We start from the raw sequence: 14,417 nt of genomic DNA on the forward strand, positions 1-14,417 counted from the left end.
CCGGAAGAGATCCTTAGTAAGAACATGCCTTCAATGCAACAGAAATTATAGTATGAATATTTATAAAATTATTATCTGTGCCACAAGATTTGCTATGATAATGTGAGCATGTGTGCGTATGCGTCTGAAAATTGTAAAATCCAATTCCACAATTCAAAAAATCTTAACCTTTACACCCTGAACAGGTGATGCTAACTCACCCCCGTTGGTCGGACCCCTTCACACAAACACAAATACACTGTCGAGCCATATAATATGTGACATTAATGAGTTGCAAGTCCGGTGAAGCAGTGCGGCTGAGCGCCTGCCAGTCGTGTGCCAGCATCTCTCGGCTGACAGAGCACGAAGAACACAACGAAATTAACGACAACAATTAAAACCGTGCAGAACAAGTCATTTATGAGGAATAGTCATGAGCAACAACAATAACAACAAAAGTAACGCCAGTCAAGCGAGAAAGTATCGAATTCCCATTGGCACCAGCGGTCGCCACCAGCCAACAACTCTTTCGAGCTGCCGCCTGCAAACCGAAGCAAAGCAAAGCAAAGTGAACTAATGTAAACACGAAGATATGTGTGTGTGGCGCTGCGTAGGTGTGAAATATGTTTGTGCACCAACAGCTGGACACATGTCCTTAATGCACTGGCGTGCCGCATGCCGCATGCCACATGCAGTGCAATCAACCCCCTTCCCCATTTACATACTCCACCAGGCCAAACGCTGGTGGTGGCGGTGGAGTTGTCAGCTAGTTTTAATATGTACATATGTATGTGTGTTTGTGTGCCTGTGTGGCATATTGATTGCTATTGTGTCGTTGACGCCACTGCTACGAAAACAAACAAAACACAAACAATACAAGTACAGCACACAATCGACAAGTAACGGAAGACCAACAGCAGCAAAAACAACAACAATAACAGTATGCGTAAATGGAGAATGAATAGTTGCACCGGTCTGATTCACTGATTTCCTAGGAATTTCGGCTGGCAGCTGTGACCGGTGTAATAGTTGTTGTTGTTGTTTACTGAAAATGAATCAAAGGCATCAAAGTGCTAAAAGGATAACTATTTTGAGGCTGCAAATGACAACAATTGTTGTGAACCTTTGGTTCTACATATAGTATGTATGTATGCGGAGTATATGTACATATGTAAGTTTCTATATATATGTATCTGTCTATGTGTGTGTTTGTGTGTGTATGCTGTGATTTATTTGTGTGTACTCAATTATCGGGGATTTCTTTCCTCTAACGACGTTAATTCGTTGGCTTAGTGGGCTGGCGTCTGGTTGGAGTTAAGTGGGCGAATCTAAAAAATAAGCCAACGATTTAAATGTGAAGCTATCTAATTTATTCGGCTATATTAGCTTTGGAACCATAGTAGACTCAACTTAGCAAGGATCTCATATTAATGACTACGTCATTATGTCATTTCTTCTCCTTTTTGACTTCAAAACATCTAAGTCACTGTCGCCTCTATTTGCTTCATATTTTCTTCGATGATTCTCTATGATTCGCTATGCTATAAATCATCTTATAAGACATCTATATTTCAATAACAAGAAACATTACTTTCTTAGACTGCACCGAAACTATGTATTATGATCTTCACAGTTTTCTTTTTCACAGCGAAAAGTGTACGGAAGGATATTTAGATTGATTTTGATGATTATTTGATCAGTCAGCAGCTATGTGCTATATTGGTCCGATCTGAACTATATGTTCGAAGATGGTAGCTTTGTCTTAGACAATAATTCATGCCAAATTTCTTGAAGATATCTTGTCAAATATAAAAGTTTTCCCTACAGGAATTATGTTTTCATCGGTCAATTTTTATGACGGCTATATCGTAAAGTGGTTCGTTAGCAGAGATTTCGACGAATAAGCAGCTTCTTGTGGAGATCGATAACTCAAAAACTGAGAAAGTAGACGGACAGATGGACGTGGTTAAGTCGACCTGGTTTATCGCGTTGATGATTCCAAAAATAACAGGCATTTTACAATTTCTCGGGTTTGGAGAGTCCAATTGTCATTATGTTGATGTACATACCCTGTATTGCGATAAGATTTTCAGCCATATTTATTATTTAATTTGTCTGAGGCAGCCGCTAAGGTTGGTCGCTTTTTATGAGCTTGGCGATTTTCTTTTACACCCGTATATACATTTACTTTATAAAGTCTCCGACGTATCCTTCTGGGTATAAAAACTTCGTGGCAAGCTTAATGTACTCTCTGCCTTGAATACATATTGACATCTCGACGTTATTGCTTTTGAAAGGAAAAGGTTGGGCGAAACGCTTCGTGCTCTTTTTGGAACACGGCCGTTTACAGATTTGGTCTAAGATCCAGTATTATGTACATTTATCTCAGTGCATACTTCTTACAAAATATCTTGCCTTAATGAAGATACGTTCTGGACTTTTCTCACTATCATACAGTGACTCTCCAATCTGCGTATTTTTTCACTCTTCTCAAGTTTTTTGCTACCAAAAATTTTTTTGATTAAGCGATGACTATCGTTTCATGAAAGAAACTCCAAAGACTTTCCAAACTCACTCAACGTTTTTATTGAGTCTGATATTTCAGAAAATTTGCTTGATTATCTGTGATATTTTTGTTGAGCTTTTGCAGTATGAATATTTATACTCCTGGTCCTTTAAAAACATGTGATCCAAGCTATAAATAACCATCCAAACAAAAAGACGTTGTCTCCGTCTCGAAAGGGTTTCAGGAAATTATCTTATCCGACGAATTAACAGTACTAGGAGACATTGTACGCTCAAGTGTGGTTCTCAGATATTTTTTCAAACTTAAGACAATAGTCTGAAACTTAAATAAGGCAAAACAAATACCCAAGAATGAAAGGCATAAAGTCCAGAAATCCGCGAATTCTAGATCTTTAGTTTGAGAACGCGAAATGAAGTCGATACTATAGAAAAGAGTTCGAGATCAAAGTCTTGACGGGATGTTTTCTCTTCTTTTTCCATATACATCTACATAAACATACTATATCTCTGAAGTTGAAGAAAAACTTAACAGAAACGAAGCTTTTCAATAACGTAAAGAAATCAATCGATAATCCATGGGCTATTTGAAGTTAAGCAAAGCCAAAGGACTAAAAAGCAAAAGCCAAAATTCGAGAGATGATAATTGAAAGTAAAAGATCACTAATTTTCGTGGTAAAGTGTAAAAGAGGTATACCCTATTGTTGAGGTATTGCCTGGAAGAAACTCATTTGTCTTTAATATTAACTCTCCAAGCCAAGCAAACTGAGGCTTTAATATTTTTCTCTTTTTCGTTCCCACAATAGTCAAATTTATGCAACCGGAACCGTCCTGGAATTCGATTTGACTAAGTCTTATCAATTGCTGATAATCACCAAAGCTGCTTCTAAACTTTTCTATGTCGGTACTACAACAAAAATATTCCAACTCATATAGCTCGCATAGCTCGAATTGGTTCTAAGGTGACTTTCAAGTTCCATAATATCATTTAATACGAAAAGAGAGTTAGCAGAAGAGTAGTCATCATAATCAATCGAATCTGAATCAATTCTTAATTTAAAGCATGAACAAATAAGTCTTATTTCGTCATGATCTTGTGTAGTTCTCTAAAAACTATTGTTTCGAATTGGAATGACAGAAAATAAAGTAAAAGTGAGATAAAGTCAGAATCGATTCAAATTCGGATTGACTAGCCAGCTCTGATCGGTATATTCTTACGAGGGTAGAATCCATAATAGTAAAGGGTTTCTGGATATATCTATCACAAATTCCGTAATTTATACCCGACAATTGTTTTTTAAACATCCTCTTTCACATTTTAAGCAAACATTCAACGAGTTTATTGCAACAAAATCTAAAAATTGATAAACAAATATTTGCTATTATTAAACTCCTAATAACTTAATGACCATACAATTAAATTTAATCTCCACTAATAAACACATTTTGCATTGTTTCGCCAAGAAAAAATAGTTTGCACCTCGGGCTACCGCAAGCCGACTAATGCACGCTTAAGTATAGATGCTTGCCACTTGCGATTTCGCATTGTTGGCACATGCAACGTGGCAGAAATTCAATAGACAATTTTTCAAATAAAACTTTACGCAAAACTGCAGCAGAGGCAACCGCAGCCAACAACCAGCTACAAGCCGCGCGTATGGGTTAGGCAGACAGGCGGTGAGTGTGACCGCACGCCTACATGCATACGCCATGAAAACACGAATATGTGGCGCTGTATGCGAGAGTGTGTGCGTTCACACTTCTTGCCCACCAACGTCTGCGTGTCGGACAGTTAAATTGCATTTTGCAACCGTTAATAAAAACATCAACTCTATTGGGAAGTCGAAATCTCCAAGCGACTGCCAACAATTGCCCCTTGCTTTGACTCACCACACACACTCACAGACACGCACACACGTTGCAAGTGTTGCAGAAAATAAACTCATCATAATCATTAAAAATTGTGGGTGCTAAACAAACGTCAGTTGCATTGCTGGGGCCAGCGTTTGCCTTCGGTCGATTGAACGCACAGCTGAGAGGTTGGTTAGTGGCTTGACCCCTGTGACACCGTGTATCGGTAGTCGGACGTTGGTCGGAAAATGAAGCTGCATTATTGAAGCGATTAGTTGGCTGCAGTGAGAGAAATAACTCTGAGCAAATTTTTATGTGCTTTAATTTTTGATTAAGTTGGCTGGTTGGTTGAAGAATTTTCAAGAATCAGCTAGATTTTTTGATAGCAGACGACACAGCATACTCTGTCGGATTAGCGATTAATGTAATCGATTTTCTGACCCATTACTAGTATTATACACAATCCAAACTAATCGTAGGATTCATTCTAAAGAGACCCGAAGAAATTTATGTATCGCGAAAATACTAAAACCTTACTTATTTGAAAGAATTAATGCAAGAAGGCCCGTGTAAAAACTATTTCCGTCAGTATTCTATGCCCAGTTTTTGATTTTATCTTCACAGAATCCACAAAACAATCCTCAACAAACTTAGAAAGTTGTCTAGACGGCCAAATGGCTGCCATAAGATCAGGGGTGAGATCCAGAGTAGAATTTTTGGGCGACTCTATAGGAATTTTAGGCGGGGAAACTACATAATTCTGTACTTTATTTGAGAAATATGTACCTTTAGACTATAATTTCATTTTTGATCCATAATGTGTAACAAACTTTTATGGAGGAGGGTTGAACTCTCCTGTAGGTACATCAACCCCCCGTGGGTCCGCCTCTGCATAAGATTTACTAGAAAATGAAGAAATGTTTCGTTGTTTTCATCTTTTACCTCGAAATAGCGCTAAGAGAGATCTATAAGTTTTGGAACTAACAATTTACAACTAAGCTCTCTTAAATATTTTTAGGATTAAAAAATATTATTTTGGCACATTTTAAGTCTTTAACTCTCATCAATATTAGCTTCACTGATTTAATGCCAAATTAAGTTCTTACCTTTATAGTCACTCCTGAAACTTTGCTATAAATGCATTCACATTCCATCTCAAATTTTTTCTTTCCATGTACTCACCAGCTATAGTAAACAGTTAGCCATTATGCGCCAACTCAAAACATTGTGACCAGCATTCAATAAAAAATATGAATGGATTTGCGAAAAAATTGGTAATAATAATAAATGTGATTGCTAACAAGATAGTGGAGGAGCATAAAAAATGAGAATTATGCCATTCAATTGGATAGAAGATAAATGCTAGCAGGCGCTAATATTAAGAGTCCATGAAAAAAAGAATCCAAAAGCGAAATTACAACATCTCGTGGGTATACAACGCCAGACGCTGATGCTCTGAGTGCACAAGCGCATGCGTTGGCGGAGACCAAGAGAAGGATACTCGGACTCAGAGTTTATTGTACAGAAAATCACTGCTGGATATTGCAGCTGATGGAACAAGTGCGTTTTGGTAAGTGGAAAAGTGAAAAAATTTACGTGTTGTCATTATGATTTGTAGCTAATAGCTGAAACTATTATTTTGAAAATATTCAAACATTTTGTTTATTGAAAAATACCCGAAAATTTAAAATTATAAATTTTTTAAATTTTATTTGAAAATATTTTGTAAATAAGTATCTTTGATCTAATGAATTAAAACTGCCTAGCCGTTCACATAATGAAGCTAAACTGCAATTCCGAATTGTGAGTTTATAATGAAGCGTTCCAAATCGAGATTATCTCCAGTCTCAAGTTAATGGTGTATTCAAGACTTATACTTAAAATATAAAATAGCCGTTTTCTGTACAAATTTTACTTTTTATTCGGAATTCTAAAGTCATGGGAATCGTTCTTTGCTGTGTTTTGTTTCCCAGTAGGAAAAACACAAAAGTATACTTGAACTCCTCTGTTCATAAGATGAACGCAGAGTAGCTTATCTTAAGTGAAGTTAGAGATATTGGCTTATTTTTACTAGGAGTTTAAATGTTGAACCCAGAGTGTCTACTGATTTAAATAGACAATATAATTTTTAATCTTCTTCGCATAAAATGGCTTCGTTTTCATAGCAAACCCTATAGCATCAGTGGCTCTAAATAGACCTGTTTCGGTTGGTTCTTTATAAAAATCTTTGAAAACGCTTCAAATTTATTTTTCTACAATAAAACAACCTCCTTTTTATTACTAAGGGGCATTTATTTCACGGACCATCTCTTCGTCTGATACCTATTTAAAATTTACTTAGAAATCACAGACAGCAGATTCAAATATTCTTGAGCCTGATCGTGACCCAGCCACTGTGCGCAGTGTCGTTGGAGAGGAGACGCAGTGAACTTTTTCCTGGATGGATCGAAGCTCTAGGGAAAAGTTGGATTTGGAGTCTTCTGTTGGGAGCTCTCCATCAACTCTTGTTTCAGACTGTCTCACCATTGTCGTGTCTTTCAAACAGAAGTGGCAGCTGTAAAGACATTAAGTAGCAGATATATTTCAACGAAGTACGGCTTCTTTTACAGAGGTATGCATCCACTCCGATAGCAAAGCTGCTATACACACCTTGAGATCGTTGACAGTGAGTGCATGATCTCACTAGCTGTGGCATTAAGCTACTTCCATATTAAGCTAGGCTGGGTGCTTGGCCACAGCAGAATTATCGGAAACTGTAAAGCCGTTGAGCTCGCTTGAAAAGCCACCACTCATGCCATCTTCGTTCTCTCGGGTGCCGGATCTATAAGCATTGGTCAGCAACCAGCACTTGTAGGGTTGCGTAAGCTTTCTGGGCCAAATGGGAACACATAAAGTTCAAAGAAGTACTAGCTCTTAGCATGGTTCACATGGCCGCAAGGTTAGGTGTTCACTGAAGCTGTGAGACTAAAGATTTTGAAGAACTCAACTGTCAAAGTTGCAGGAAGGAAGTTGGAGTGGAAACATCTAGACATTTTCTCCTTCACTATTTAGCTTTCGCCAGACTCAGGTTGAAGCATCTTGGTTGCTATACTTTCCACGAAATCGGCGAATTGGCTGGAGTAGATACAATATTAACCTCCTTAATAAACTTGTGGCAGACTCTAGGCCTTTTATAGGTAAATATATGACGGTCTTTTTGATCCGTATTTAAGATTTCGGGGCATCAAAACAGGCAAGTGTCTCTAGCAGTCCAATTTGGGTTATTCGTGGTCTCACGAATTTCAGAATATTTTCTTAGCCTAACCTACATAGTTTACCATGCACTGTTAGGGGACTTAATCTTTTAATCCACGTACAAGTATTAATAACTCTAAAGTGTATTTGTAGAAAAACAGTTAAAGATTTTTTTCTCGGAACCCAAAATATACAAAACAAAAACACTTATATTTAGTGTAGAATGCCACTTCTATGTGGAGCTACGAACAGTCGAAACTGTGGGGAAACTGTTTCAAAAAAGATGAAGGTTATCTATCTATTTATCGAAATATTGTATCCACCGTTTTCTGGGAACTACTAGGTTTGATTTACATCGTATATTTATGGAGGGATACAACAGTATCAGGACTTTTTATGTTGAAATGCTCTGATTAGATGCTGAACATTAGAAAAACGATCACATCTGACGAATAAAATGCGCTCTCCAACATGACAATGCCTCGTTTGTCATATTCGCCATTCCCACGGCCAAATTATTTGAATTGGGCTAGATGTCTTATCCTCCGAATTTTGAAAAATTTGAGTCGGATAAGAAAGGAGATTGTGACCGTCAAATGTGGTCCTATATTTTAACTAATTTAGGGTTTTTGATCTGCGGCTCTTCGATGATTTGGTATAAAAGACTTCCGGCTTTTAATATGAAAATAATAAGAGGAAATCTGTGCAAGCTTTTCATCTTCATTCGACACAATATTTGTAGTTAAAGTTTACTAATAGCTAATAAAGCTTTCTCTTTCATATTTGTTTGTGGTAAGAGAGATGTAGAGAAATATTTGGTAATAAGGTTACTGGGATATCAAACTGATGCCAATATGCTTGAGCGAAGAAGAAGCAAGTGTTGTAGTCAATCAGAATACTGGGCTACAGGAGTGTCATGACAACCTGAATACTCGTTTTATTAGAAGCTTTTCTCGCAGGGCTGCACTTGAGTACACATTCTTATTCACTTGGCTACAAAGAAAAAAGCCACTCAGCATATATTCTCTGCCAAGAAGCCCTCAGGATATTTTCTTATAGTAATTTATTGTTGCCACAAATGTTATTTTAATGCTTTTCATTGCGATTTTGGCATTGATTTGATGGGCGCTGGCTGTGGTGCTCGCCGCATTTTCGAAGTTTTTTTTAGACCGTTTTAAGTTTTCCACAAACTATTTTTCAGCGGCAGCATTTTGGGTTAGTTTAGCTAATTGTGTAATGTTTTGCATTCGACATTTTATTCTACAAAATAATCTTGAATAATCAAATAGGAAAATGTGTGCGTTGCCAGTGGCGCTTTTTAGCGATTTTTCCAGCTGCTTACCAACTGTGCGTTAATTCATATAATTTCCGAAATAATCTGCGCTCAGAGGCGCAATGAAAATATCGTAATACAACAACGCTAACTAATATTATGTAATTACGTGAATGGCTGCATTGCCCAACAACAACAACAGCGATTTAAATGTAATGAAAAAATTATAAAAGTAAATCGCGAAAATTTGTTGCCGCTGCCGCTGCTGCAACACAGATGCTGGCCGACCGATAATTGCAGCTAATGCTCACATTCGTTCATTCATTCATTGAATATGCAATTTTCTTTCTATTTTTGGACCTTTGTTTCCACTGTGAACTTATCGCGTGGCGTGGCGGCTTTTGAAGTGCAAACATTTGCAGATCGCGGTCAAGATCACAAGCTTACCGTTATGCCAGCAATAAACATTGCTGATAGGTAGGCATTTAGCCAGCGCCGGCGAGTGATTTGGCTGCGGCTCCGCCAATTATTGCATCTCTTTTTTGCGCTTTACTTCCGATTGCAGCGCCGCAACTGTTTCGATAATTTCGTAGAACTAATTGTTGCATTTGTGAATCGTATTGTATGCATGTGTGTGTATGTGTGTATTTGAATGTTAAATGTTGCACTGTGTGGCCCAACCGTTTGGCATTTATTCATGGTTAATTGTGCGCCGCTTGCTTTGGCCGCAAATAGAGGTCATGAACAAGTGTTGCTTGCCGCTTTTATGGATCAATTCATAATCGATAATGAGCCATTGTATTATGTTTTTCTTTCATCAATGACTTGCTTGATATGCCTTTGTTTATGTGCCCAAAAGTAATACTAGGTGGTTAGCTAGTGTATATCAGAATTAATGGGCATTGGCATTGTCTTCTCAGAGGCGACATTAGCGAAGATTCGAGGTAATATGATTTGTGGAATAGGAAATTACAACCTACTACGGACAGTGTGCGAGACTTTTAGGTGGAACTTGTTCGAAAGCTCATCTGTTCTTTTGTAAAGCTCGGTTATACTTGAGTTAGGATTTTGCAGCGTTTATCCATATCACATGTACTTTCATCTTGCGTCTGGAATTCAGGAATAGCTCTCTTTGTTGGTTTGTTCTCCGTTTGTTCTAGCCCGGACGCATATAAAGTATTTCTAGACTTAGTTGCCTACTCACTAGTTTCTGTATTGATGCTTATCAACTTGAGCGAAGAAAAAGCGAGTGTTGTGTGTATCTACGCAGAAGCAATAAGATGGGAGATAATTGCTCCGGGGCGTTACTATTTATGGATACACAGACTCTTAGGGACACTTACTTGGATATGATCTTTGAAACTTAAAGAATGTTGCTTTTAACGTCTTGTTTACTTACTTTATGTACAACAAAGATCGAAAAGTCCTTGGTTTCACTGAGAGATCGGGCCACAATGAAAAGATCTCTAACCGAAAATTTCACAGTTTACACAATTGAGTTCACCGGCAGCCCGCAGAAAGTCGGATGACTTTTCCAAAATGTCAGAAAATCCCAATCGGCCAGGAAGTTTTAACTATTTTTTTTTGGGCTGATGAAATTGGAGTGTCGGGATCAAAGCCATTAGCCCTTATTTGAAGGAACCACGTTATCAACTATATTGACCACCTCCACACTCTTCGAAATAGCTTTGTGCCCTAGTGATTATGTAATATGCTCCAGCATCAACTGCCCTAGATGAGTTTACTCAGAACGTAGCAGCAAGTTCTGCTATCAAAATAAAGTAATTAGGATGTTAGAACCGGAAAGAATATGGACATAGCGCCATCTGAAACCAACTAAAACTAAGTCAATCAACTAGAATCCAAAGTTTAGATTTTAGTAGTAATTTTCGGGTGAGTTTACCCTTTAGACGTAAATAGAGAAGACTATACTACAAATCTATGCCGACAAGTTCAAGAACTTCTCCAAGAATCTTGACATATCTCTTTCTATCCGTCAATCAAACTCAGCCAGCATTTTCCGAGCGGTCATTGGAACATTTTTGACATCGAAAAGGGAGACGCGTTGGTAAAGCAAAAGGTCTATTTGGGCGGATCTGAGCCAGAGTTATTACTAATGCCGGTGAAAACGGCTCAAGTTAAATGAAAATCAACCTGAAAGATAATAAAGCAGATGTGGTCCAAGTATGACAGAAATACGACCAATGACCTATTAAATTGGACCAGATAGTATATGCAGACTTCAAGCCACTTTAATGGGATACTAGCATTTTGAGAGTTAGAGCTACAAATTGATCTATCTTGCAATAATATTTGCCGTAGCTGCAACTCTATCCCAAGCTCGAAACAAGACACTTGGAACTCAGTCGTGGGCTTAGACAAATACCGAGAGTATCCATGAAGTCAGTTTCAAGGTAGTATGATAAAGTTGTGACGAACTGTATTCTTTTTAAAGCTTGCGCTTTTCTCAAACGTTGAAATTTTATTGAGAAATACCTATAGTTGGCTTAAAGATATCTCGAGCTTCCAACATAAGTCACTTTAAGCTTTTGGTGAGGATTAGTCATTTGAAAGACCGGACGCTGTGGTTGGTTCACCGCATCTGAGGAGTCATCACGCCATACACGCACTATAAAAATCATCACAAGCCCGTGCTTCATTAGGTCTTGTTAGTTTCGAATAAACAAATATTACTAAGCACTCATTAAAAGCAAAAATAGCGTTTTTATGAAAACAATGAAAGGTGCCAAATGTCAAGTTGTTGAAATATTACAAAAACAAAAGCAGCAGACAATCGAAATACCCTACCACGGGGAACCCTTTCAGACTAATAAAAAATCTACATTTACTTCTAAACCCTCTTTTGTTTTAGCTCCTTTATTATTCGCTGGCGTTGCATATGTGCGTGCGTTTGTGTGGCAAGTGGCGTCAAGTGAGGGTTGCACTTTGCGTTAAGTATACTTAATTAGAGAAGTGCGCCGTGTTTTACCCCGACCAAACGCTGCCACAGCGGCTTCAGCTTACGGTCGAGTCATGCGCGGTGCACGCCAGTCACGCCGGTCACGCTAAGCAGCCAGGATCACAATTGGTGCTTTATGCGCCATATGCCCTTAGTTATTTATATTTCTAAGCCGCTAGGTAGTTAGTTAGTATTCGCTAGTGAAAGGGTGCCGTTGTGATGAACGTCGAATGGCGCACGGCCGACGCCATCAAAACTAACGGCAAACAAACCGTTGAACCTTACTAAGTGCGCGGCTTAATTGCCAACAATGCAACGGCAACGCCTCACCAACAGCCATCCAACTAAAACCTCCATCACATAAGGGTTAATTTGTGCTAAATGTTTGAGTTAGGCGAAAGGTAGTTTTAGTAAAACAAATGTTGGCACGTGTAGATTACTTTGGGATGAAAATTAATAAGCGCGGAGTTTAAGTATGATATAATGGTCATGGCAACAAACTATTAATTATTTGATTGATAACTGAAGCCTTTTTTAATGCTGGGATCTCACATTAATACTCGAATAAAAGGCTTATTGGTTAGTCCATTAAAAATCAATAATTGGGGGTTTAAGTTCAAGCCTATAGAATAGAGAGAGGGTGCATAGACAGTAAGTTCCGCATTTCAATTGAAAACACAATATTCTAAAAGAAGTTCTTTTTACTTTTCGGCATTATGGATATTTTATACAGAGAGGCATTGACTGTCAGTGTAAACTAAGGTGAACCGCGCAAATCCAGTGGATACAGAGAAAAAATAGTGAAAACCAGTGAGAGCCAGTAGGAACCAATGAGAGCTAGAGAGAGTTAGTGAGTACCGGGGAAATGCAATGAGAACCAGAGAGAGCTAGCGAGTACCGAGGGGACCTAATGAGAACCAGTAAGATTCATGGGGAGCCTGTATTCCGTATTCAGGACATTACAGAAGATCTTATTTATAGAGGGTTTATTTCTTGAAAGAAAGATGTAATTTTGGCATGCTCAGTAAACTCTTGATGAAGGGTTTGATCCAAGACCAACGAACTTAGGAGCTTATTAAGTAAAACTAATTTGATTTATTTCTTATGTGAGAAAATATGATCCTTTTGTATAGAATTTCATACCTTTTATATCGTTATCTAGGGCTGCTACCTTTAGATAGCTAGATTTATATTAAGGAAAGTTTTTTATTGAATAATGGATCTAAATGGTGAATAACAGATGTTTTAAACGAAAATGCCTCCATGCCTCTGCAACATATACCAGGACGGGAATAATTACTGACTTCTAGAGTTTAGTCTTTGTTTGTAGAGAAAGGACTTTACTTCCCAATTACATACACAGTCCGAAGTAGCACTTGTTGGCAAGAGTTATTCTGCGTTGGATTTTAGGGCTGACATTGTTGTTAGTGTTAGTACTGTTTCTAAGATAGACACAATTATCTACGACTTCGAAGTTACGACTACCAACTGTCACGTGGGAGCCAAATCGCGAGTGCGACGACTGTTTGTTTGATGACAGGAGCTATTTCGTCTTGTCCTCATTCACTACCAGACCAACTTGCATCGCTTCTCTGTCCAACCTGGAGAAAGCAGAACTAACGACGCGTTTGTTGAGGCTAATCAGCTTGCTGGTGGCTTTAATCTTTCACACAATACGCTCGATGGACCTTATATGCGATGTTGAGGAGGCTTACTCCACGGTGGTTGGCGCAGCTTGTGGGGTTTCCCTTTTAGTGGATTGGGCAGAGCACACTGAAATTCCAATTGTCGGGCATCCTTTCGTCCGACCATATTCTACATAGATGCATGTTTCTAATCAATCCTTCGCCGCCTTATTTGAATAGGTCGACCGGCAATCAATCGGTCATATTTGTTTTGTTGTTCTTCAAACGGGTAATTACTATTCGAACTTTTTCTTAGTCGGACAAAGGAACGTCTGCTTCATCGTCATCGATTGGAGAATCGAGTTCACCATCTCATGGTGTTATGCTTTCACTGCCATTCAGCAGGCTGGAGAAAGGTTTTCTTTATAATTTTGGTATGATCTGGGCTTCAGTCGCGAGATCACCCCTGGGGGTTCTACAAGAGTCTGCTCCGGTCTTAAAACCCTCTGTTAGTCGCCGCATCTTTTCGTAGAATTTTGGAGCATTACCCCTATTGGCCAGCTTGTCAAGCTCTTCATACTCATCCATTTTGGGCTCTCTCTTTTTCTGTCTGCAAATGCGCCTCTCTTCCCTCCTCAACTCTCGATATCTACCCCATCCCCACGTCTTGTGACCGATAGTAACGTTGTGAGATAGGCAGTCTGCTTTCTCTCCACGTAAGGAGCTTGAAATGTCGTCCCACAATTCCCTTATACCGGATTGCTGACGATTGCTCTCAGAGAGCAGGAGTGCAAGTCGAGTAGAAAATCGTTTGGAAATCTGTTGTGATTGCAGTTTTTCGGCGTCGAACCTTCTTTGTGTTTGTTAACGTGAGTTTTTTTGCTGTACAGACATGATCGATCTGGTGGTGGCGTTTCGATCCGGGGACACCCAGGTTTATTAAAAAATTTATTGTGAATTTCTAATATTTATG

At 38.6% G+C, this 14,417-nt stretch overlaps 1 protein-coding gene across 2 annotated transcripts in view; it reads left to right on the forward strand.

Annotated features, from left to right (window-relative positions):
• Positions 1-14,417, forward strand: part of LOC120767903 (trans-1,2-dihydrobenzene-1,2-diol dehydrogenase) — a 240,011-nt gene that overhangs the window by 173,631 nt on the left and 51,963 nt on the right. For both annotated transcript variants that reach the window (XM_040094249.1, XM_040094250.1), the window contains one exon: positions 5,539-5,923. The gene's annotated coding sequence lies outside the window, so the exon portion shown is untranslated. The remainder of the gene's footprint in view (positions 1-5,538; positions 5,924-14,417) is intronic.

Source organism: Bactrocera tryoni, chromosome 2 (genome assembly GCF_016617805.1).
Source record: "Bactrocera tryoni isolate S06 chromosome 2, CSIRO_BtryS06_freeze2, whole genome shotgun sequence".
Lineage (NCBI taxonomy): Eukaryota > Metazoa > Arthropoda > Insecta > Diptera > Tephritidae > Bactrocera > Bactrocera tryoni.